Here is a 26,200-nt window from a genome sequence, read left to right as displayed (position 1 = left end):
GGAAAGTTTTAGGCAAATTTCATGTTCTCAAAGTTTCTAGCTGCATCTTACAGTTACTGCTATTCAGATTTTAGATGTGTGGGTGTTCATCCCTTCTAAAATGTTTCCTATGTCCATGTTTCTTCTTAGCAGTCTGATAGGATCCAGCAGAATACATAAGCTCACAAGTACCCTAGCAACCCACCAAGATCCTATGGAAAAATTTTCATGAACTTAGATATTATGTTCATTTCTCTACACCTCCTTTTATTTCCGAGTTTGGTAATATTCTCTGTTTGCTACTCTCAAAATAGGCTTGTTGCTTGCTCTACCTTCACTTTTATTTATGGACCCACCAGTAACTATCTATCATTAAGGCAAATGGCTCATGACATGTATCCCAATTAGTAGTTATAAGCAACTCAGTAAAAGGATTTTATGTGAAGATTTCCTTTTAGGGCATGACCTAAAGCTCTCAATAAGCCCACAGATAAGTCTGATTTTCTGTATGTTTGAAGTGTTCACATAATCTGTAAGGATAATATATTGGTCCCACTTTCCTTATTTTGTATAACCAAATAGTCATCGATAAGAGATGTGACTAGTGCAAAAATGAGGTTTCTGAAGCTTTGAGGGCAAACTCATCAGGAGCACACATAGAAAAATCCCTGCAGAGGGTCTTTTCTTTCTTAAGTATCCTTGAAACACAGCAATTGAATTCTATTCCAAGTCCCCAAGGAGAGCTACAAGGTTCTAATTGTCTCACACTTAATTACATGCATTGCAAAAGGTAAATGGACAGTCATTTTTGTACAAAGTATACAGAATAAAATCACTTATGAGTTTTTATATTGCTGGCTCATGATTTGCATAAAGTAGATATTTACTCCAGAGCCATGTCTAACAGTGATGGTGCCGTGTGAATGCACAGCCACGCCGAGAACACTGCCTTCACTGTTCTGGGACTGGCCCCACACTCACAACCATGCTATTCTTTCCTTTCTCTCAGGGCCCTAGAGAGGCAGCTAATTTCTCCTTTTTCCTTACTGACCGCAGTTGTTTCTTTCCAGGCCATCTTCTTGTCTGAGTTTCCAAAGGAATGTTAGCTTAAGGTCCCGCCTGGACTCCGGCAGATATAATCAGATAAATGAAAAATGCCAAAGGAAGAGAAATGGTATTTTAGCAAAGCTGTGCAAGAGAAATAGTGCCACTTTCAAGCCCCATTTTCTATAGCTTCTAATGGAGCCTGCTCAGAAAGGACATCAGCTTTTCTGGGGTAAGTAAAAGCAACCTAGCTCTGCCCATAAAATGGGGGATGATCACCTGCTGTGATCTCTGATTCTAAGATTTGAATCAGGCCTAGGATATAACTATCCTTTATTCCACATTTGAAATTTCATTTAGTTTTCTGGCTGTGAGACCCACATTCCTTTTGTAACAGAATGCTATATTTTTCTTCAGCTGATTTCATTAGGATAAGCTGATGGCAAATGCTACTTCCTTATGCAATAGAGCTTGCACCCTGAATGTACCTGAATATGTTTTATGATAAATAATATATCCTGCATTCATCCAATGCAGCCCGAGGGAATAGATGGAGTTAGTGTCTTGTTCTCAAAGCAGAAAGAAACCACAGCTTTGAGGAAGAGAGTGAAATGATTATATGGCTTCCCAATTTCATCTTGATAAACTTGGAAGCTGGCACATTACAGTGGTTTTCAACTGTAGGTGGGAATTTTAGATTTCTTTTGATTTCGAAGGAGAAAAACTCATGCTAAAGAAGAGTATGTTTACTCCTTGAGCATTAACTAGTCCCTCTAGAAGAAGCCTCATGCATGCAGTTGGATCTGTGATGAACACTTAGTACAATCCTTATGGTGTACAGTCCTTTGTGGCACACTGTTGAGGCTGGGATAAAACATCTCCAACTACAAGGTGAAAAGTAAATTTTTTTAAATCACTCTGAGCAGGAAGTTGTTTAGCTTACAGGAGTTCCTATACATGGTGGAACTCACTTGTCCTCTGAATTCACTATGCAATTCTGGTCAAGGAAGCCAGAGGGAAATTCAAAATTCTGAGGAAGAATGTGACCTCCAGGAGCCAATGTGGCAGCCTGCGCCTTTCTTCTCTGACAGTCCTTTCTCTGTTTCCGGATCTTGCAATCCCACAGTCAAGAGTGCTAGGAGTGTTATTCCATTAACAGATGCACTGTTGCATTAAGCCATTAATCAGGGAAATCACAGATGTTGTTTTCTTTCTAGATGTTACTATAAGTACTCCTAATAACACCTACTGAATTTGTCATTTCATTGCCATTGAGTTTTTAAAAATTTATCAGGTAATTCATTTCTTAAATACTATTTATATCGATCTCAGGAGTATTCCTACCTTCGAGTGTCCAGGATGACCATATATTTCCCAAGGAATGCTGCAGGGCAACCTTGAATATGGGGTCGGCTCTTAAGAGAATGGAGGTTGGAACCCACATGTTGAGTATATAGTCAAACGTGTTTTCCTTCTGTTAAAACAAAGGCATTATTGTTTTGAGGCATATGGTGCTAATAAATCCAGTTGAAGGAACCTGCCATTCTCAGAGGCAGAGAGCTAGGAAGGGGGCTTCGTCCATGGCCTGGTTTACAGTTCGTGAAACTAGGACCCAGAGAGATGGAGTCTCAGTGACTGAGACAAAACAGTGACCAGAACCCAAGGCTCGTGGCTCTCAGTCCAGTGCTGGTTCTTCTACCAAACTTGTTTTCCCAATGGCCCTTGCCAGGTCAGATGCAAATAAAAATCTTCTTCACTCAAATATAAACTAAAACAGTTTGGACTTCAGAGACAGGTTCTAATCACTTACCCACTTTCCTAAAAGTAAAACTTGGCCAGACTTCCTTAAATCCTGGTTTGAGCCTAGGAACCTTTATCTTCATTGCTGATTAAATACCACTGAGTTTTCTTTTTCCAGTGACATTGTTTCAAAATTTTCTTCTAAAAAATTTGAGCTTCTGGAGCCTTATCTCCTCCTCTTTTAGGTCTTATAAAACATGTTTATTAAGACACTGATAAATGGGTAGCAGCAATAGCAGTGGTGTGGCTTAGCAGGAAAGAAAATGGGCATTGGAATCAAACACAAAATTGAATTCCTGTTCTACTGACTGACTGTGTGACCTCAGACAAGCGACTTCTCACATCCTTGTGGGGGAATCGCCTAGTACACACAATGACTGGCTTACAGATGGCATTTAACAATCGTTAGTGATTACTGTTAGTTGGCACCATATGAGAGAAAATGTAAGGTGTCATGGCATTTTTTTTTAATGTTACACAGTGTCTTCATGTCTAGAGGAAAGGGGGAGGAGGAAAGGGGGAGGATCTCATTTTCTGCTTTTGGTATTAATGGTCACTGGCTGCCACTGCCAGTTGAGGGAGCTTTGCAGGCAGTTACTAGCCCGCAAACAAACCACATTTGGGGGGAAGGAGGTACTTTTATGTCTCAGCCGTGGTTGCAGGTTGCTCTGGTGTGGTGTAGTAACCGTTTGAACTCACTAGATTGAAGAAATACCACAAGAAGGCATTGAGTGTTTCTTTGCCTCATCTATCTGGTTAAATAAAAATCCAAATCCCTGCAGTCACTGGCAAGCCTGGTGGAGAAATTCCCACACACATGCCACCTTGCTCACTACCTCCTCCTCCCTGAGTGTAACCCAGAGCAGTAGTCTTAAGCCCTGGTTCTGGAGCCAGCTGAATCAGCTTTTCTTGGGGACTTGTTAGAAAGCAAGTTCCTGGGCCTTACACAGATATTCTGAGTCAGAAACTCAGGAAGATTCAAAAATCTGTTTCTAACAAGCCTCCAGGTAATTCTGACATTCGCTCAGGGAACCATGGGCTGGAGAATCTGCCGGGGGACAGTGGGTACTGCAGTTTCTCAAAGTGAGGAGAAGGTACCAGGACAGTATCCAAAATGATCTGAGATAGGACAAAGTCTGCTTCAGGTGACAGTCTGATAGGACATCAAACAGCCAAGTCACAGTGAAAGTTTACCGTCTTGATTCTCTTTCAATTCTTCAGTCTTGGTTTGATGTTAATAGGCCATTAATATCTCTCTAGCCATTGATAATCTCCTTTTTCAATAAAGGGAGTAGGATGCAAGCCTATTGACTTTAGGGAGCAGGAACGTCTAGGTAGAATTTAGTGAGTGATGTTTTAGTTTCTTTGTATTTACTTTTACAAATACCTTCAATTTATGGCACATTATATTTGTTTTACATCTAATTAAAGATATGAAGTTTCCTTTATAAACATTTACATTAGTCAGTTGAAAGAAATGGTTAAAGCAAACAATACAGGTAGTATGTGGATATGGCAAAAATGAGTGATGTGCGGGTAAATACGTTCAGAGAAATCCTGGCATCCTAGCGAGAAACTAGTTACATCAGCACTCCAATGCCTTTAGTGACATTTATTAACTCTACTACTTTTCTTAGCCTCAGTTTGCTCATCTACCAAATCAGAATGATGATACTGATACAGAGATGGTATGAGAGTTGATGCATGGAAAATGCTTGCTTTGGTCCTCAGACGATGGTAGGTACTTGCTGCATTCTCATTCCCTCAAGCTTTATTTGGAAGCCAGTTTGCTGTATAGTCTTAAGAATACCATTTCTCTGGGTTTCATAGTCCTAGTGTGTAAGACAATGAAAAGAGACTCAGTGATCTCAAAGGCCTCTTCCAGTTCTTAATACGTATACATATATATATATGTATAGTGTGTGTGTATATACATACACATTTATAATAAATTCTGTATTCCCTACCTTTATATAAGCCTGGCATAGGCATAAGTAATTGTATTCCCCAGACATATACTTTGAGAGCAGTGCTTAGGAATAATATTGAGAGTGGGTGAGCTGTGTTGGAAAAATAAAAAATCAAATCATGAGGAATGTGCGAGCTGATGTACATTTCAGAGCTCAAAGGTAATTTCATTGTGTTTTATTATCATCTGTCAACCTTAAAGTAATGCTGAGACTGGAAAATAGATTGTCATGGAGGTTTCTGAGGACAATGGTTTCCATGAGTTGGTGTAAATATATTCAGAGAGACTTGTTCCTACTTAATAACCCGCGTTTTTCCTTCTGAAGTGCTGATATGTTCACTTACAGCATTTGGAAGGCAGCTTGTCCTTTGCTGTCAAGTGAACCTGATAGAATAATAGAAAACTTGAAAAATTCAGCCAGATCTTGTTGCTTCTCAAGAGAATTTCTTTTCTACTTACTCTGTTTAAGGAGAAAAAGAGACAACAGTGTTTCTTTGGTCTTGTTCAAAACACAGACCAAGTTTAACAGCACAGGCTCCTTAGCAGGTGACACATTGAGTTTCCCCTTCTCAGCATTCCAGGAGACCAGGCTGGGGTTTGGCAGCCCTTTGAAAGGTGAAAGAAATACCTGAGGGGTGACTACAAGACTGCACGGTTATGAAATCAGAGGTGCTAATCATCAGCTTGTTTATTGCTTATAACATTCTTGTCAATTGGGAGACCTTAAAATAAGAAAGAATGGTGAAATTAGTTTCTCTTAATCAGAATGTAAAGTAGTTTGCACTGTGTTTAAGGAGCTGACTATTAAGGAGTCCCTGGAGCTAGATCCTCTTAAACAATGATGAATCTGATGAAACACCCCAGTGGGACTGTTTGACTCATTTCAGCTGTCACTCAATTGAAAATTACATGTAAGGTACAGGGAATGTGCTGGAAGTCAGACAGACAAAAGTTCAAGTTACTGTCTTACTATCTCTATTAAGCTCTGGTCTCTATGTCTATAAACTGAGAATAAAATGTTCCTACTTTACAAGATTGTGCTGAGAATGAATCAAGGAGGTGATGCTAGAAATAATGAGAGAAGCTAATATTCACTGAGTACTGACTACCTGCCAAGTGCCGTTCCAAGGGCTCAGATCATGTAAGTCTCCATGAACTCTGAGGTTGGGGCTGTTATTAGTTTCAGGTTATAGATGTGGGAATAAACCCCAGAGAGAATTTAACTAACTTGCTGAACGTTATATAGTCTGGCTCCAGCTGCCTCTTCTTTAAGCTTAAAAACACTTGACATTGTTGCTAGCATTTCTTATGTGTTGCACCATGAGAAATTATAGTTATTTGACCACTTTTTACCTACAAAAATAGCAATTGTGTGTGTTTCTACCTAATAAGCATTGAACATAGATTACCAGTAGCTGTAGTTGTTAATGCTAATAGTAGCAATAATACTGACTTCATCTTTGAAACTCCTCATTGATGTAAGGAATACAAGGGGCATTATGCTGTGAGGAGCACTTGGCCCTAAGGAGCTGGGCAAACTCTAGTTCTTAACATCCCCATTTGTAAAGTAACAGGGCTCATCTTTTCTAGCTCTGATAGTCAAACTGGCAGAGCTTTCAAACCAAATATGGAAAAGGGTGTTTTTTTGTCTAATTCATCTTCAACTAATAACTAGTTCTACCAGGAATGATTAGTACATAGATCGTGTCATACACAAGGTGAGCTTACTAATCACCTGTTTAGATATCATAGTAGGATCAAATTGAAATACTCATTTCTGAGCACATATTCAGTTTCTGTACTCAACTCGTAACCATTAATAAACAGTTCATGCACTGGTGCTGGTTCGTGGCCTAAGAGCAGCATCAGAACTCTATGATATATATATAAATAAATTCTTAAAGGAAAATGAAGTGTGTGTGTGTGTGTGTGTGTGTGTCTATGAGAGTGTGTGTTTATGTGTGTTCCCTTCCCTTTAAAAATGTATTTTTTGGAGATGAGAAATGAATATCAAAAAGGGATTTTTAAAAAGAAGACCACACATGTGTGATACAAACAATATTACTCAGGGTTTTTGGATAAAATGGAGAAAAGTTGGCTTGGCCCCAACGTTCAGAAGCTCATTGTCTACCAGAGATTCCAGCACATAAGCAGATAATTGTAGGATAGTAGATAATGCCCTACAGAAAGACAGAGGAAAAGTATTTAATTTGGCTAGGGTACCAGAAGGAGCTTCACCCCCAAGGTACAATTTCCTATATTTTGTTGTTTATAATGGCTTTTTTTACTAAAAAAAAAAATTTGTGTTCACACTGGACTGATCTTGAGTATATGGCTTCATGAATTATAACAAAGTGAACACATCCATGTAGGAATTAACAAAAGGCCACCACATGAACAAGAAATAGAACATTTTCCAGAAGATCCTGATGTGCCCTTCCTCAGTTATTGCCCTCTCTCTTCACAAATAGAACCACAGTCATCATTTCTAATACCAAGGAATAAGTCTGCCCATTCAATCCCATTTACTATTGCATAAAAAAGCATAAAAAACCTAGGAATAAACTTAACCCAAGGAGGTGAACAACCCATGCATTGAAAACTCCAAGACATTAATGGAAGAAATTGAGGAGAGCACAAATAAATGGAAAGATACTCAGTGCTCATGGATTGGAAGAATCAGTATAGTTGAAATGTTACTGTCCAAAACAATCTATAGATTCAACACAATCCCTACCAATATTCCAATGTATTTTTCACAGAAATAGAATGATAATCCTAAAATTTTAATGGATCCATGAGAGACTCTGAATATCCAAAGCAGTCTTAAGAGACAACAAAGCTAGAGGTATCACACTCCCTCATTCCAAACTATATTACAAAGCTATAGTAATTAAAACAATATGGTTTGGCACAGAAACATATAGATCAATACAACAGGATAGAGCCCAGAAATAAGCCATACATGGCCAATTAATTTATGACAAAGTTTACAACAAAATTTATGAGAGTTTATAAAGGAAGACCTAATCACAGGGCACAGCAAATTCAGGGGACTGGATGCTGAGTTTTTAACTTAGCACTATTGTTAACATCTTGCCCTTAGTTTTCTACTCCTTAAAGTCATAAAAAAATTACCTATTTTTGAAGTCTTATATGAATGGAATTACCCTGATATAGTCCCTTGTGCCTGACTACTTTGTTTAATGTGATGTCAACAATCACAGTTCTCAAACTGTGGACTGGGATATTTTTAAATTCTAGAGAAATATAGTAAAGTCAAACATCTATCAGACACTGAGCAAAGTAAATGCCCATGATAGTTCACGGTTTCGACATTAGATTGCACTACATTCCTCTCCATGGTGTCATATATTTGCCAACATTCAAGGGTACCTGTGATTAAATGTAAATGCATGCCAAAATCAATGTAGGACAAAAAATGAGTGTGGCAGCATCCAGTCAAATTCCAAGATATGAGAAGCTGTGCAGTGCCTAGAGGACACACACATATCCCATCAGTAAGTTACTATGGTTATTTAAGAATGAAATTAAAATATTAGTTTTCCTCCCTTTCAATTAATGTGTACTTTTTTAATGTAGCTGCCAAGTTGTTAGAACATAAATATTTATTAAGTTGTTAGGACCTAATTAATTAATAATTGGAACTCTTAGGTATTTCATTTGGTGGAACAGCTTTATGAAAAAGTTCCTTTATTAAAAAAACCTGAGAAAATTTGGAAATGTCTGATTTATGAAATTCTTTCATATTGTGTATAGAGTCATTTTTAAATTTTCATTTCTGTTCAGTTTTCTATTTGAATACAACACAGTTCATGCATTCTGCTGTTGACGGAAATTTGGGCTGTTTCCATTTCGGGGCTGTTATGGATAATTCTCCTATGAACAACTTTGAACATATCTTTTTGTACATGTATTTCGGTGAGGTATATATTTAGGAATGGAATCACTGAGTCATAGGATATGGATATTTCAAGTTTTAATAGATACTGCTAAATAGTTTTCTAAAGTGGTCGATCCAATTTAAAGTCCCACCAGGGTCGTATGAGAGTATCAGTTGTTCCACATCCTACTAACTCTTAATATTTTTAGTCGTTTTTATATAAGCCAATTCTAGTAAGTACAGGCAAATCCAGATTTTTTGTGCTGCCTGTAGCTTAATTCAATTTTGGGGATCTTTCCTGAGAAAAAATAAATTATAAACACAAATTTGAGTTTGAGAAAAAATCATTATTGGATAGGAGAAAATTAATTGCAGCAAATAAAATTTCAAAGCTGAAAAAAAATACCCAAATAACACAAAATCAGGAAAAATAGAGAAAAATTATATAAATTCCCTGTCCATCACACCCACTACAATTTTCTATTTCTATACTTTTTAGTTGCATATTCTCAAATTACCTCTTCACATGGGAGCAATTTTATCACTTTTTAGAGAAAAAAATAGAAAAATAACCCGATCTTTTTTACAGTATATTTGATAAAAACTTCTATCACATTTATGACAAGTGTGTGTCTCAGTCTTTCCTGTCCATTTTGATGTGGGTGATAGAGTAATTTTCTCTTTTGCCTAATTGCTCAGCTAGTTTTTGGACTTCTTTCAGAGAATTGCTCTATGAGTAACTGTAGATTTGATGTGTCCAGGAGGTGAGTTCAGGGGGATCCTTTGTCACCACCTTGGACCAGAACTCCAATAATATTCTTGCATTGTTTGTTTCTTTCTTTTCATATAAAGTGTTCATCTGGTGTTAGTATCAAGGCTTTCCTGGTCTCATAAATTAAATTGTGAAGTGTTTCCTGTTTTTCCTATTTTCCTATTTTTTGGAATAACTTATAAGATCAGTGTTATTTATTCTTTAAATTTGGAAGAAATCACCCGTGAAGCCACAAGGTCCCTAATTTGTCTTGTGGGAATGTTTTCTATGATAAATTCAACTGCTTTAATAGCTATAAGGCTATTCACATTATCTCTTTCTTCTTGTGTCAATTGGTACATTTTATTTTTATAAGAATGTATCCATATCATCTAATTTTTAAAATTGTATTGATATAAAGTTGTTCATATCTTCCAATAGTATTTTTTTTGTCATTTGAATCTTTTGTGATATTCCATTAAAATTCCCTTCATGTTATTGGTTATATGTATTCTTTCTCTCTTTTTATTAGCTTTTCCAGGGGTTTATCACTTCTGTTAGTTTTTTCTAAGTGACTCCTTTAGGATCTTTAAAACTCTACCTACTTTACAGTTTTTTAAATTTTATTCACTTACATTCATTGGATTTCATTTGCTTTCCCCCACCTTAATATCCTTGAGGAAGACACTTAATAATTGATTTTTAGTCTTTCTTCCTTTCTTATATATGAACTCAAGGTCATAATTTTCTACTAAGCATGGATTTAGCTGCATCTCACAAATTATCATTCAGTTAAAAATACTTTCTAAACTTCCACTGTGATTTCTTCTTTGGTCCATGGATTGTTTAGTCATCTTATTAAGTAGCTTGGTTTTCAGATTTGAGAAAAGTATTTCCTAGTTATTTTTCTCTCTTTTTTTTATTTCTAGCTTGTATTTACTGATATAAATATGGCCTGAGGCATACTTTCTATGATTTCAATCCTCTGAAATTTGTTGAGAACTTCTTTATGGCCAGTATAGGGTCTGCTTTGGTAAATGTATTACATGCCCAAAAAAAAAGATCATCACTTTTTTTTTGATGATCATTTGTCTGCAGCTGCATAGTTCTCCATTGAATAGTCATCCTGTGCAAGAGTAAGAGTGTACGATCAAATGCTCTGTAAATTCACTTGATTAGTCCTTTCTCCCCCTCCCTTTTAGTGTGTTTCTATTAGTGATTTAAAATAGAGTTGGGTTCACTTACTTTCAGTCTTTCAATTTTAAGTTTTCCTTCTTCCCATCCTTCTTAGTGTAATTTTTTGAATATGTAGAACATTAAACTACCTCTAAAAATCAAAATCATCTAAAAAGTATATTCAGAAAAGTGTCACTGCCTCCAGCATTCCCTCCACCTCATTCCCTCTACCTCATGTACGTAATCAACATTATTATTTCCTGGTTTATTTTTCCTGTGTTTGTTTGTTTAAGATAAGTAGATGTACATATGTTCTCTTCCTCTTCTAAAGGTTGCATTTAAGCTCTTTTGCAATTTGCCTTTTTCATTTAATATTTCCCAGAGACCACTCCACATCGGTTCATACAGATCTTCCTCATTCTTTGTTTGCAGCTGCATAGTTCTCCATTGAATAGTCATTGTCTAATCAGTCTTCTATACTTAGACATTTAGGTAGTTTCCTAAAAATAATACTGCAATCAGTAGCTTTCTGTATATGTATTTTTGTACTGTTGGGAGTGTATCTTCAGGATAAATTTCTACAAGTAGGACTGGTGGATGAAAGGACAGATGCACATACACATTTATTAGCTAGTGCTAAATTACCCTCAAAAAGGATTTTCTATTTCTGCTAGTAATGTATGAGAGTACCTGTTTTCCACAGCCATGGGAAAGAAATGTACTGTCAAAGCTCTTTATTTTTACCAATGTGATGTTGAAATATAATATTTCAGTGAGTTTTAACTTGCATTTGTCTTAGTATGAGTGAACTTGAATGTCTTATGTTCAAAGTTCATGTTTATATCCTTTTATAAAATGTATCTTCTGTCTTTTATCCTGTCTTTCAGGAGTATTTATAATTTCCTGTGTTTATTAATGTACAATATTATATTAGTTTCATAAGTAAACATAGTGACTTTACATTTATATATATATTACAAAATGATTACCAAGATAATTACTGTAATTATGTCACCATACATAATTATTACAATATATTGAATATATTCCCTATACTGTACTGATTTATTTTATAACTGGAAGATTACACTTACTAATCCTCTTCACCTATTTCACTCACTCCTCCACCTCCTTTCCCTTTAGCAACCACCTGTTTGTTCTCTTCATTTATTAGTCTCTTTCTGTTTTGTTTTCTTTTTATTTTTTTTTTGGGTATAGTTGAGATACAATATTATATTTAGTTTCATGTATAAAATATAGTGATTTAGCAATTATATACGTTATGAAATATCCACCATGATTAAGTATAGTTATCATCTGTCACCATACAAAGTTGTTACAATGTTCATATTGTGGACTATATTTTCCTATGCTGTACTTTCATCCCTATGACTTACTTATTTTATTACTGGAAGTTTGTACCTCTTAATCTCCTTTACCTATTTTGCCCATCCCCCCACCCCACTCCTTGTCATTGGAATATTGATAGGGATTGCATTAAATCTGTAGATTGCTTTGGTTAGTATGGACATTTCAACAATACTAATTCTTCCAGTACATGAGCCCTGAAAATCTTTGCATTTCTTTGTGTCATCAATTTCTTTCTCAATGTCATAGTTTTGTCTAGTACAAGTCTTTTACCTCCTTTTACCTTTTAAATTGTAGTTAAATCAATTTCTAGAATTTTTTTTAATGCACTTATAAAAAGGATTGTTTTCTTAATTTTTCTTTCTGATAGTTCATTATTAGTGTGTAGAAATACAACATATTTCTGTATATTATTTTATATCTTGCAACCTTACCAAATTTATTTATTCTAATGGCTTTTTGGTGTAGTTTTTAGGGTATTCTATACAGAGTATCATGTCATCTGCAAATAGTGACAGTTTTACTTCTGATTTCCCATCTGATTGCTGTTGCAGTCTATGTTGAATAAAATTGGCAAGAATGGGCATCCTTGTCTTGTTCTGATTTTAAAGGAAAAGCTTTCAGCTTTTCACCATTGAGTGATCTTAGCTGTGGGTTTGTCATATATGGCCTTTATTATGATCTTAGCTGTGGGTTTGTTATATATGGCCTTTATTATGTTGAGATATGTTTCCTCTATACCCACTTTGTTAAGAAATCATAAATGGATGTTGGATTTTGTCACATGCTTTTTCTGCAGCTTTTCAGATGATCATGTTTTTTATCCTCCATTTTATTAATGTAGTGTATCACACTGATTTGCAAATGTTGAGCCATCCTAGCATCCTGGGATAAATCCTACTTGATCATGATTAAAGATCCTTTTAATGTATTGTTGAATTCAATTTGCTAATATTATGTTTAGGAATTTTGCATCTATTTCATCTCAAATATTGGCTTGTAATTTTCTTTTTTCAAATGTCTGCATCTGGTTTTGGTATTGGGTAATGCTGAACTTGTAGAATGAGTTTGGAAGTATTCCTTCCAGTTCAATTTTTTTTTAAGTTTGAGAAGTATAGTTATTAACTTCTCTCTAAATGTTTGGCAGAATTCAGCCATTAGGTCATCTCTTGAAGTGCACATGGTTTATTGGGAGTTTTTGGTTACCAATTCAATTTCTTTACTAGCAATTGGTCTGTTAAGATTTTTCTATTCCTGGTTTGCTCTCAGAAGATTGTATGTTTCTAGGAATTTATCCATTTCTTCTAGGTTGTCCAATTTGTTAGCATACCATTTTTCATAGTAATCTCTTATAATCCTATGCATTTCTGTGGTGTCAATTGTAACTTCTTTTCGTTACTAATTTTGAGTTGTCTCTCTTTTTCATGATAATTCTGGCTAAAGATTTTTCAATTTTGTTTGTCTCTTCAAAGAACTAGACTTAATTTCATTGATCCCTTGTACCATTTTTTCAGTCCCTATTTCATTTATTTCTGCTCTTAACTTTATTATTTCCTTCCTTCAACTGATTTTGGTTTTTCTTTTTTCTCTTCCTTTAGGTACAAGGTTAGATTGAGATTTTTCTAGTTTCTTAGAGTAGGCCATTTTTACTATAAACTTCCCTCTTAGAACTGCTTTTACTGCATCTCATAGACTCTGGAACATTGTAATACCATTCTCCTTTATCTCAAAATATGTTTTTATTTCCCTTTTGATTTCTTCATTGACCCATTGGTTGTTTAGTAATATGCTGTTTAGCCTCCACGTGTTTGTGTTTTTTTTCCAGTCTCTTTCTTGTAATTGATTTCTAGCTTCACACTGTTATACTTAGAAAATATGCTAGATCTGATTTCAGTCTTGTTAAATTTATTGAGATTTGTGTTATGTGATCTATCCTGGAGAATGTTCCATGTGCACTTGAAAAGAAAATGTATTCTGCTATTTTGTGATGTAATGTTCTGAATATTTCAAGTCCATTTTGTCCAAGGTGTCATTCAAGCCACTGTTTCCTTATTTATTTTCTGTCTGGATGATCCATCCACTGATGTAAGATGGGTGTTAAAGTTCCCTACTATTACTGTGTTACTGTCAATTTCTCCCTTTATGTCTGTTAATATTTGCTTTGTATATTTAAGTACACCTCTTTTTTATACATATATTTACAATTTTTATATATTCTTGCTGTATTGAGCCCTTAATCATTATATAATGTCTTCCTTTGCTCTTGTTATAGTCTTCGTTTTAAAGTCTTTTTAGTTTGATATAAGTATTGTTACTCCAGCTTTTTAAATTTCTGTTTTGCAAGGAATGTCTTTTTCCATCCTCTCAGCTTCATGCTGTGTGTGTCCTTAGATCTGAAGTGAGTCTCTTGTAGGTAGCATATAGATGGGTCTCATTTTTTTTTTTTCATTCAGTCACCCTTTGTCTTTTGACTGGAGCATTTAGTCCACTTTCATTTAAAGTAGTTATTGATAGTTATGTACTTATTAACATTTTGTTAGCTGTTTTCTGGTTGTTTTGGTAGTTCTTCTCTATTCTTTTCCTCTTTCTCTCTTTCCTTGTGATTTGATGACTTTCTTTAGTGTTATGTTTGAAATCCTTTTTCTTTGTATGTGTGTGTATGTGTCTCTATTATAGTTTTTTTGGTTACCATGAAGTTCATACATAGCACTTTCTATATATAGCAGTCTTTTAGGTTGATGGTTGCTAAAGTTTAAATGCATTCTAAAAGCATTACATTTTGACTTCTTTCCCCCACATTTTATATATTTGAAATCATATTTTACATCTTTTTATTTGTGTATCCCTTAACTACTTATTGTAGTTGATTTTACTACTTTTTTTTAAACCTTATACTAGCTTTATAAGTCATTGATCCACTGCTTTACTATGTGTTTGTTTTACCAGTGAGATTCTTTCTTTCACAGTTTTCTTCTAGTTATGACCTTTTCTGCTTAAAGAAGCCCTTTTAATATTTCTTGTAAGGGTGGTTTAGTAGTGACCAACACCTTTAATTTTTTTTTCCAGACCACTGTTCACCTCTCCTTCAATTATGAATGATAAAATTTCCAGGTAGAGTATTCTTGGTTGCTTTTTCCTTTCTGCACTTGAATATATCATAAATATATCATACCACTCTCTTCTGGCCTGCAAAGTTTCTACTGAAAAATCAGCTGATAGTCTTATGGGAGTTTCCTTGTACATAACCAGTTGCTTTACTCTTGCTGCTTTTAAGATCTCTTTCTATCTTTAACATTTTACATTTTAATTATTATGTGTCTTGGTGTGGATCTCTTTGGATTCATCTTGTTTGGGACTCTGCTTCCTACACCTGGATGTTTTCTTTCAGGTTAGAGAAGTTTTCAGCTATTATTTTTTTGACTCAGTTTTCTGTCCCTTTATCTCTCTTCTTTTTCTGGGAACTCTGTAATGCAAATGTTAGTGTACTTGGCATTTTTCTAGAGGTTACTTAAACTGTACTCTCTTTTTTCTTTTTGTGGCTCAGCTCATATGATCTCTACTACCCTGCTCTCCAGATTGCTGTTCTATTCTTTGACATCCTCTAATGTGCTGTTCATTTCCTCTAGTGTATTTCAGTTATTGTATTCTTTAGTTCTGAGTCGTTCCTTTTTATATTTTCTATCCCTTTGTTCAAGTTCTCACTGTGTTCATCCATTGTTCTGAGTTTGGTGGGTATCTTTATGAGCATTACTTTGAACTTATTATCAGGTAGATGGCTTATCTGGTTTTTTAATTCTTTTTCTGATTTTTTGTTTTGTTCTTTTGTTTGAAATATATTCGTTTATCACCTTATTTTTCCTCACTCTCTGCATTTGTTTCTGTGTATTAGGTAGATCATCTATGTCTCCTGCTTTAGAAGGAGGGGCCTTATGTAAAAGGCACCCTATAGAGACAAGAAACATAATCCCCCCTGTGTAACAGAATCAGGTGCTACAGGTTGAAAAGTCAAACTGCTTCCTGCACACCCCACCACAGTGGCTGGTGCCAACTGCTGTTGCTACACTGATGGGCAGGGCTGGCTCCCAGATGAGCTGACAGCCATGCCTGGCTGTGACTCTACAGGTGCATTGGTGGGTGGGGCCAGTCTCCAGTGTGGCTGGCTGTAAGGCCCCACTATGACTGTTACAGGTACACTGGTGGGTGGTCTAGCCCTTCTTCCTGTCTTGTAGGAGCTGTTTTGGAGGGGTACTATTCCCTGATAAGGCTGCCCACCAGGCATGGCAGGATAGGAGTTGCCTTGAAGAGGCACTTACCAGGGTGAGTGGGCTTCATGGGTGTCTTCAGGGGAATATCAGGACAAGGAGAACAGTGCTACTAAGATAGAAGAAGAAGTCCAGTACTTGTGTCTGCCAGCATCAATCAGCTAGGCAGAAGAAAGGCATGAAAAATGGCACCTATGAGCATTTCCATTACTTGAGAAAGTTCCTACAGATCCCTGCCTTTCCAGTATATGCCCTCAATAAGTAAATCAAGCAATACGTCTTCTTCACATGGCGCAGGCACTTTTGAAACTGCTGGTTCTGTTCTGGGTCTTGGAGCAAGTGACTTTGTGTACGGATACTTTAAGAGCAGAGTGTTAATTTCCTAAAGCCCTCTTGCTCTCCCAGAGTTGAGCCCTACTGATTTTCAAAGCTCCTTATGTTAATCCCTGCTGATGTTTAAAGCCACACCTTTTGGGGACTCATTTTCCCAGTGTAGTTCCCCAGGGTGGGGGAGTCCAATGTGGGGCTTAAGTCCCTTGCCCCACACCTGTGATACCACTCCTGCTGTGGATTGCCAGGCCAGGGGTATGGGTCCTGTCCTCAGTGTTGCATTTTCATTTGCATCTTTACCTGTAGAAGAGTTGTTCTGCTGGTTTTCAGGTTGTTCTCGTAAGAGTTGCTCTGTATGTAATTGTAATTTAACCCAGGTGTGTCTGTGGGAGGAGGTAAGCACAGGATCTACCTACTCTGCATTCTTGTTCAGGATCCCCTCCATAATTTTCTTCATACAGGTTTTGAGTATTTCTTATGTTTGTTATTAAATATTTTATCTTTTTTGTCACTGTAAGATTTTCTCTTTCATTATGTCTCCTTACTGGCTATTATTTGTGTATATGAATGCTACTGAGATTTGTTATATTATCATCATAAAATATGGTTTTATCATTATAAACTATCTTTGGCTTCATTTTATGCTTTTGGCTTAAATTTTAATTTGTCTGATATGTGGATTTTAATTCCTGCCTTCTTATTGTTTTCATTTGCCTGGTAAATTCCTTTCTTATAGCATTTTTTTTATTTTGTTATCATTAATCTACAGTTACATGAAAAACATTATGTTTACTAGGCTCTCCCCTACACCAAGTACCCCCCACAAACCCCATTACAGTCACTGTCCATCAGCATAGTAAGATGCTGTAGAATCACTACTTGTCTTCACTGTGTTGTACAGCCTCCCCATGCCTTCCCCATATTATAGATGCTAATTGTAATGCCCCCTTTCTTTTTCCCCGCCCTTATCCCTCCCTTCCCACCCATCCTCCCCAGTCCCTTTCCCTTTGGTAACTGTTAGTCCATTCTTGGGTTCTGTGGTTCTGCTGCTGTTTTGTTCCTTCAGTTTTTCTTTGTTCTTATACTCCACATATGAGTGAAATCATGTGGTACTTGCCTTTCTCTGCCTGGCTTATTTCACTGAGCATAATACCCTCTAGCTCCATCCATGTTGTTGCAAATGGTAGGATTTGTTTTCTTCTTATGGCTGAATAATATTCCATTGTGTATATGTACCACATCTTCTTTATCTATTCATCTACTGATGGACACTTAGGTTTCTTCCATTTCTTGGCTATTGTAAATAGTGCTGCACATATACTCCACATGTGAGTATATACATAGGGGTACATCTGTCTTTTTCAAACTGGGCTGCTGCATTCTTAGGGTAAATTCCTAGAAGTGGAATTCCTGGGTCAAATGGTATTTCTATTTTGAGCTTTTTGAGGAACCTCCATACTGCTTTTCACAATGGTTGAACTAATTTATATTCCCACCAGCAGTGTAGGAGGGTTCCCCTTTCTCCACAACTTTGCCAACATTTGTTGTTGTTTGTCTTTTGGATCTTAAAGCATTTTTTAGTCACTGTAGTTTAGATATGTCTCTTATATGTAACAGAGTTTGGATTTTCACTGAAGGTTAATTTTGAGAATCATTTATTTTAATGGATGAGTTAAATTCATTCATAAGCTCATTCATGTTTATTGATATGACAGTTATATTTGGTTCCAAGTCTGTCATCTTATGTTATGATTTCTGTATCATATTTATTGTGTTTCCTTCTCTTTTTGATGTGTCAAAGTTTTTTCTCTTCTTTTTTGTTAGCTATTTATGAAGTTCTATATTTCTGTTATAGTGCTTAGCTTTGTATTTATAGAATCTTCGATTCCTTTTGTATTATTTAACCTTTTACTATTTCAAAACTTTCAATAGCAACCCCATCTTAGAATAAAATCCGATATCCTTGCTATGACCCATAAGGCCCTCCATGACCTGTTTTCTGACTGTTTCTCTGAAGTTGATTCCTTCCACTCACTCACCAAACTCCAGAAACATGGCTTTATTGGTCTTCCTGAAACATGTTTCCATCTCAAGCACTTATCTCTGTCTGAAGATCCTTCCCTCAAATTTTTACACTGTTTAGTCCCTCACTTCATTCAGTTTGACCTCAAATTTTATCATGAGTCCCTGTGCCCCATGTTTAAAAGATCATAACTATATCAATCTCTAGCCCCTTATCATATACTTGCCATTGTTAACATAAGTCACAGATTCTAAAGGCCAAAGAAAATATTCTAATGGCTCCTTCAACTAAAGAACATATTTTTCATGATTGGTATTATTAGACTGCTGTCAAGCTAAAATTGTAAAACTTGAAAACCTGGGTTGAGAATATTGAGGCTCTTGAATAGACAATAGAGTTGGAAAAGTATCTGGCACCGAAATGGAAATGGCTGACTGCCTGACAATCAGATGACAGCCCTGTCTGTTGAAGTTGTTCTCTAGGCTATTGCTATATCACAATTTGGAAGTTTCATCCCATCTTATTTTTATGGTATGTGTGGGCCTGATTTCTTATGTTCCCTGGAACAGTCTAACAGGAATCTAGAATAAGCGTCCATCTGAACCTGTGTGTAAAACTGTACAATGTGAGAACCCCCAGGATGGAAGCCTAGCACCAGCTGTCCCATGAAAATTGTCCAACTTCATGCTACATAAATCAGAGAATAGAGGCATCACAAATTGATGAGGAATAGCATAGTAACCTGGGGCTACAGAATTTGTGCTGGATGAGAAGGCACTTGGAGTGGGCTTCTAAGCAACAGCTTAATCTTGTTATTCTGGCAAAGTTTGTGAGTGAGAGATAGCCTGGTCCCCAAATGGTGCCTGCAGTCTGTGGCTGCATTGTAGAATCCTGGTATGGAAAAATTTGGTTCTGATACCTTTGCTCAAACTTCTATGAATTAATACATTTCTAAATAGTAATGGTTACTGTATCCTGGTGAGCTAACAGGAATATCTCCAGGGCAAGAATGAGATAGAGAATGGATCGTGAGAAAATTAGTCTAAAAATGGTTTTCCAAGGCTAAGGGATAAACCAGATGGTACTATATTTGAAAAATGGGAGAGAACAAATTATAGCTATTTACATTTCTGCTCTGGAGGCAATGCCTGTATTTTTTTGTAAGATGGTTTCTTTGCTAAGAACTATTAACTTGAGTGGGGAGAACTACCATCAAATGATATTTTAATGGCCAGCATTAAAAATGTGTTATTTTTGCTGTGATTTCCCTGAAAAAAAACATATCTTGGTATAGAAACCTTGATCATATTTTAGAAGCCCTGTTGGATCTTTCTCATGAAATAAAATAGTAAAAACATTTCAGGAAGAGAAACACTAACGTGTAATTTTCTTTCAGAAACTGTTCAATTCAACAAATGCTTAACAAGCTCTTGCTATGTTTGTGTACCACATGAGGTACCAAGGGAATATAAAGATGAGTAAAATATATCCCTTGACCTCAAAACATTTGTGATTTTGTGAAGAATATTCCAACAGCTAAATCTTCTGTATTGTATAATAAGAGGTAGTAACAATATATAAATGACCCACCTCACCCACATCTGTACCAACTCAATTTTTTTATCCCTGCTTTTAAAGAACCTTTCTAGTTTAGAAAAGAAACCCCACAAAACTATTGGAACAGGCAAACAACTTCCAACTTTAGGCAAATGTAATCAGCAGTGATGAGGAAACCAGACACACTGACTGATGACGGGGATGTGTGATACGACAGTGGATCCCTATGCCCAGAACCCAAAAGGATTTTGCCAAAGGGTTGTCCTACTGAAAAAATCTTAAAAGAGAAGTGAGGCCTTAAAGGAAGACACTTTCAGCTTGAGGAAGGGAATAGTTGGTAACTTCAGGAGGAGAATCTATTGACATAACTTCAATAGGTACAAGGAATAATGGAACTACGGAATAAAAGGAGGAGGAAACACTGGGTAGAGATGGAGTGTGAAGGAGGGATCCTTGGAGGAGGTGGCATTTAATCTTAGTCCTGAAGGGTATAGTTTGGGTTGAATCTCTGCAAAAGAATGATTGAGTCAGAACCAAAGCGAGCAGACCTATGAAGCCCTGAATTTGCGAGGAATTTTGTGGCAGGAAAATGTATTGGATTGTTAAGAGTTGAGAAAGCAAAGACAATTTGCAACTAGTTCACAGAGGGTGTCCATTTGAACTTTAGTCAGCAATGAAGAAAATGTAGAATGTGAAGAATAACGCAACGAGATCAGGGTTTTAGCAAGAAAACTCTGGAGGAGTAACGTAAAGGACAAGTGCAGGATGTGTGGCAGTAGTCCGTACCACAGAGTAGGAAGCCCACGGGCTCTCTGTGTCATGGTGTCCTCTTCAAATAACTAGCATGTTATGGAGGACATGGCAGGCATTCCAAAAATTATTTCATTCACTCAGCCTGTCATTAAAGCATGTCTACCATAGTCCCTTACACAGAAGCATCTGTGGAACATAGAGAAATGGAGAAATGTTCCATCGTTCCAAAGAAACTTAAAATCTTTATTGATTAGTCATGAATTTATAAGATTTGAGGGTCCTCCAAGGTTTAGTTGCCCAACTGTTTTGAAATGGTTTGCATTCCACTCTCAAGAATATCAGTAATCCGGACCAAACTCAAGAATAAGCCAAACGAAAGTTAACAAAAGTCATGAAACAAACAAACTTGGTTCTCTGTTACGTCCCCATATTGTTCTTTCCTCTGAAATTGAAATGATATCTAGGAAACCAGAACTGGAAAAATCAGGTCTGACTAAAGGGGGCAATTAAGAACATTATGGAGGACCCATTCTTTTTTGTATTTCTGAAGCATGACAAAAAAATCTCTACCTAGAAGCCAAACATCCTAAGCCACTGTCCATCTGAATTTTTAGACATTATCCAAATGTGTATGGTATAGGCAACAGCTGTTTGACCGAGCATTTAGGATCATGAAAAAAAAAAAAGACATTTCGTTTGGAAATGACATAGTAATATTTATCTTCATAATGCTATGTATGCCCCAAGCTTGCCTTCATCATTAACCCCAAAGGAGGGAAATAAACTGGATGCAAGCCAGTGGGTCAAGATCCAAATGTAGCACATGAGCTTATTCCTGATGCAGTAGGAGGTCCCAGAGAACAGCATGTTCTGTAAAACCTTGGGCAGTGGAGAAAGATGACCATATGCTCCTGTTGCCACTTCTACTTGTCATTTTCCACTCCTCCTCTCCCTGCAGGTGACTGATAAGCAAAACCCTAACGATCCTTCCAACAAAAAACCACCACAAGCTATACATCTCAGCCTGTACTTCAACAAACACAGGCTGTTTCTGGGGCAATGTTTGGAATTGGAAGTGATAACCCCAAAATTTTACTCTCCTCTTTCTCAATCTCAAATTATTATTGTTTACTTTTTTTTGGCCACATCTTAATCCAAGATGTAAGAAACAGGGCTATCATAGAATGAAAAAAAGTCTTGCTGAGGCGTTCTCTCTCCCTCAGCTCTACAACATCGCTTTTGGATATTTTCCCACTGAGCATGTGTTCAGAGGGATTTCTCACCTCATTAGTAATCTCTATCTCAACTGCCACTTCCTTTTGAGGAAAACCTTCATTTTCAGTTTCTAGGGAGCACATAAATAAAATCTTATAAGGAACTGGAGAGTGTGGGAGTTGAATGAGGCAGCCATAAATTTCTGGTCAAGGGATGCACTGAGATTCATACAGACTAAGCTTGCTGCGGACATCACCTTTACTGAAAAGAATTGATGAGGACTTAATGCGTGCTTGTCCAGAAGCGTGCTGTAAGCTAAGATGCATCGGCACTTAAGTCTTCTGATTAAGGTTTTATTTCACTAAATTGTGAGCACAGTTCACCCTAATGACACATCTTTCTACTTTTGCAGTTGCATCCATGTTTATTTCCACCAAAAGCATCTTATAAAGAATGTTGCCCTAGAAAGGCAACATCCTTTTGTACAGATTCATCAAATATGTCTTCTAAAAATCAACATTTATTGTTTTCTACCACATCCAGCCCAAAACAGAACTTGACCGATCTGGACAACTTTCCCATTAGTCTGTAACAGCATTATGTCCACAAACACCATTAGAATCTGCCGTGGCTCCTTGGAAAGATAGAAGTGCAAAAGTCTCTTCCCAAAAAAAAGTGCTTATCCCTTTCCTCTAGGGACAGATTTTTTTCTTGGAATCATACTGCTGGAACTGAAAAGTCTCCTTCCCACACACAGACTTTTAGAAGCACTGTTCCTATGGCCACCATTTTAATTTCTAGATGTCCATCTGGAGACCTTGATTGTATGACTGCCTCCAATATACTAAAACCAGTATTGCCAGGGAACCTCAGGTTGTACATAGATCGATATCAAAGTCTTTTCAAAGCATTGAAGCTTCCCTTTAAAATATCTGAATTATACCTTAACAATTTTACCAGGAAACATTTGGAAATTTGTTTTTAATGCCACTTTTTTTTTTATTTCAAAACACATCTTCTCACTGCCAAATGTAAATGATACAAAATCACATAATATAAAAATGTTTCTTTTTTTAGAGTTTCCATTTGTTGGTTAAAATTCTCCATCTTTGTAAGTGGTCCACTTGCTGCCACTAGATTCCTTAACATATTTACTATAATTATTTTAAACTCTTTACCTTCTAATCTCAACATGTGGCCTGCTTCTGTTGAGGACTTTTTCTCTTGATTATGAATCACCTTTTTCTGCTTCCTTGCTCATCCCATAATTTTTGGCTTGCAAAGAACCAGGAAAAGGTGATTCATAATCAACTTTACAGCAAACTATAGTCTATTAAGTGTGCAATATCATACATCTAAAAAAATTAAGTATTTAAAAATACTTTATTGCTACAAGTGCTCACCATCACCTGAGCCTTCAGCGAATCATAACCTTTTAGCTGATGAACGGTCTTGCCTTAATGTTGATGGCTGTTGACTGGTCAGGGTGGGAGTTGCTGAAGCCTGGGGTGGCTGTGGCAATTTTTTTTTAAAGATAACAATGAAGTTTGCCACTTGGATTGACTCTTCCTTTCATGAATAATTTCTCTGTAGCCTGTGATGCTGTGTAATAATATTTTATCCATAGTAGAGCTTCTTTCAAGATTGTAGTCAACCCTTTCAAACTCTCCTACTGCTTTATCGATGAAGTTTATGCAATATTCTTAATCTTCTGTTACCATTTCAACCATCTTCAAAGCATCTTTACCAGGAGTAGATTCCATCTCAAGGACCCACTTTCTTCATTCATAAGTAGCAATAAGGCTGTTCTGCTTTCTTTTCATTAGTGTGTTCACCAGAGTAGGAATTTTAATTTCCTTCAAGAACCTTTCCTTTGTAAACATAACTTGGCTGTTTGGTGCACGAGGCCTAGCTTTACAGCTATCATGGGTTTCAATATATGACTTCTTCATTAAGCTTAGTAATTTCTAGCTTTTGATTTAAAATGAGAGACATGTGATTCTTCCTTTCACTTGAACACTTAGAGGCCATTATAGGGTTACTAACTGGCCTGATTTTTCAGTATTGTTGTGTCTCAGGGAATAGGAAGTCCTGCAGAGGGGAAGAGAGATGGAGGAATAGCTGTATGGTGGAGCAGTCAGAACACACACAAACGTTTGGATTAAGTTCACCATCTTATATGGGCACAGTTCTTGATACCCCAAGATAATTATAATAGTCACATCAAAGATCACCAATCACAGTTCACCATAATAAATGTAAATAATAATGAAACAGTTTCACATATTGTGAGAATTACCAAGATGTGACATGGAGACACAAAGTGAGCAAATGCTGTTGGAAAAATGGTGCTGATAGACTGGCTCAGTGCAGTTACCACAAAACTTCAATTCTTAAAAAACACAGTATCTACAAAGTGCAGTGAAGCGAGGTAAGACAAGGTATGCTTGTACTCCTTTCAGAAGATGAGATAAGACACAACCACGTCTCTTCATATCATTCTGTGACACATTATGACTCTCGTCACTATGTTTCTGGGATGCCATGATCACTTGTTGACAAGTGTTTTGTTGTTTGACTCCATGCATGAAGGCCTGAGACCAGAGCAACCCATGGTAGGTTTTATGGAACACTAGAGCTGTGAATATTCCATAGAAAGGGCTCAGTGGTCAGTTTAGATTGGGACGCCCAGTATGTTAATCCTACACATCCACCTTTCTTAGAGAGTCAGAAAGTACTTCAGTAGATAAAAGACTTTTGTGAAGCCGTGCAGGAGAGGGATCCATCTCTCTTTATTTAACCCAGTGTTTCCCATACCTATCGATCAAGAAATTCTTTCATGCTGATCATATGTTCACATCCTATAGAAAACACAATTTGGGAAATGCTGCTCTATATAATTTTGTTCCTTTAACAATAAACCCAAATGTTCCTGTTCTTCTGGTTCTTCCCTTGTGATTAGGGTTTCAGCACTTTAATACTGAGTTGCCATTTTCACTTCCTCTCTGAATCTCCTAGTCCAGAAAGGCTATTATACCCCTTACAGATGGGGAACCTCCATACTCATTAGAATTGTTTATCAACTAAAAATAAGCAGACTTTAAGAGAGGGCTTGATGAGCTTTCCCTTGTGGCAGTAATGAGAACATTTAGTGCCTGAACTCTTGAATTTATTTGGCCTTCACCATAGCTCTTCTTTCAAGATTCTCATCTGTCTTTTCCCATAGGTGAAGTACAATGTACTTGTCTGTCTTTTGAAGTCCTGATTTCGGGGAGTCTTAGGCAAGGGGAATATATCCTTACCAGTAGAGGAAAAGTAGGAAAGTCAATAATCTTATTCATCATAAGGTATCTGAAGTGAACTGTGCAGTTAAACAGGGACCGTATGCTAGATGGAGTCCCCATTAACTGTGAACTTGTATTTGCCAGCCATGGTGCTGAGCTTGCCTCAATCATCTCATTTACTTGGCTCAACACAGACTAAGAAAATACTATCGTTATCTCCATTGAATGAATAAAGAACCTTGAACCCAGTGAAACAAAAATAATAATAATTCATTTGATGTAACAAGGTAAATGAAAAAATAACTGGCAAAGCTGAGATTTAAACTAAGTCTGCTTAATTTCAAGGTCTGTTTTTAACTGCTGTACTACGCCGTTGCTATGTGATTGAGAGAGAGAGAGAGAGAGTGTGTGTGTGTGTGTGTGTGTGTGTGTGTGTGTGTGTGAGAGTATGTGTGTGTGAGAGAGTGTGTGTGTGTGTATGTGTTTGTGAGAGAGAGAGAGAGTGTGTGTGTGTGTGAGAGAGAGAGAGAGAGAGGCACAGACAGAAACAGAGTGAGAATGAAACCAAAGTTCTTGCTGATATGTCAGAAACTAAAATGGGAGTCAGAGATCAAAGGCCAGGCCAACCTAGGGTAAAATTTCCACTTGATCCCATTCTATACTCTGTCCTCATGTCTCCTCTGGAGCTTCCACTGATCTCAGTTGTAAGATATGCAGTATAAATCTGTGCTGCACACAAAGGGACTATAAGAGCATCTTTGGACTAAGAAAAAAACCCAACTGTG

General features: G+C 36.7%; 1 protein-coding gene across 9 annotated transcripts in view; it reads left to right on the top strand.

The window, feature by feature from the left end:
* Positions 1–26,200, top strand: part of ATP10B (ATPase phospholipid transporting 10B (putative)) — a 294,689-nt gene that overhangs the window by 45,436 nt on the left and 223,053 nt on the right. For 2 of the 9 annotated variants that reach the window (XM_057491412.1, XM_057491418.1), the window contains one exon: positions 1,050–1,255. The exons of the other annotated variants lie outside the window; for them this stretch is intronic. The gene's annotated coding sequence lies outside the window, so the exon portion shown is untranslated. The remainder of the gene's footprint in view (positions 1–1,049; positions 1,256–26,200) is intronic. 9 annotated transcript variants of the gene reach the window in all.

This window comes from Manis pentadactyla, chromosome 2 (genome assembly GCF_030020395.1).
Source record: "Manis pentadactyla isolate mManPen7 chromosome 2, mManPen7.hap1, whole genome shotgun sequence".
In the NCBI taxonomy this organism is placed as follows: domain Eukaryota; kingdom Metazoa; phylum Chordata; class Mammalia; order Pholidota; family Manidae; genus Manis; species Manis pentadactyla.
This window is presented reverse-complemented; position numbering and strand designations above follow the sequence as displayed.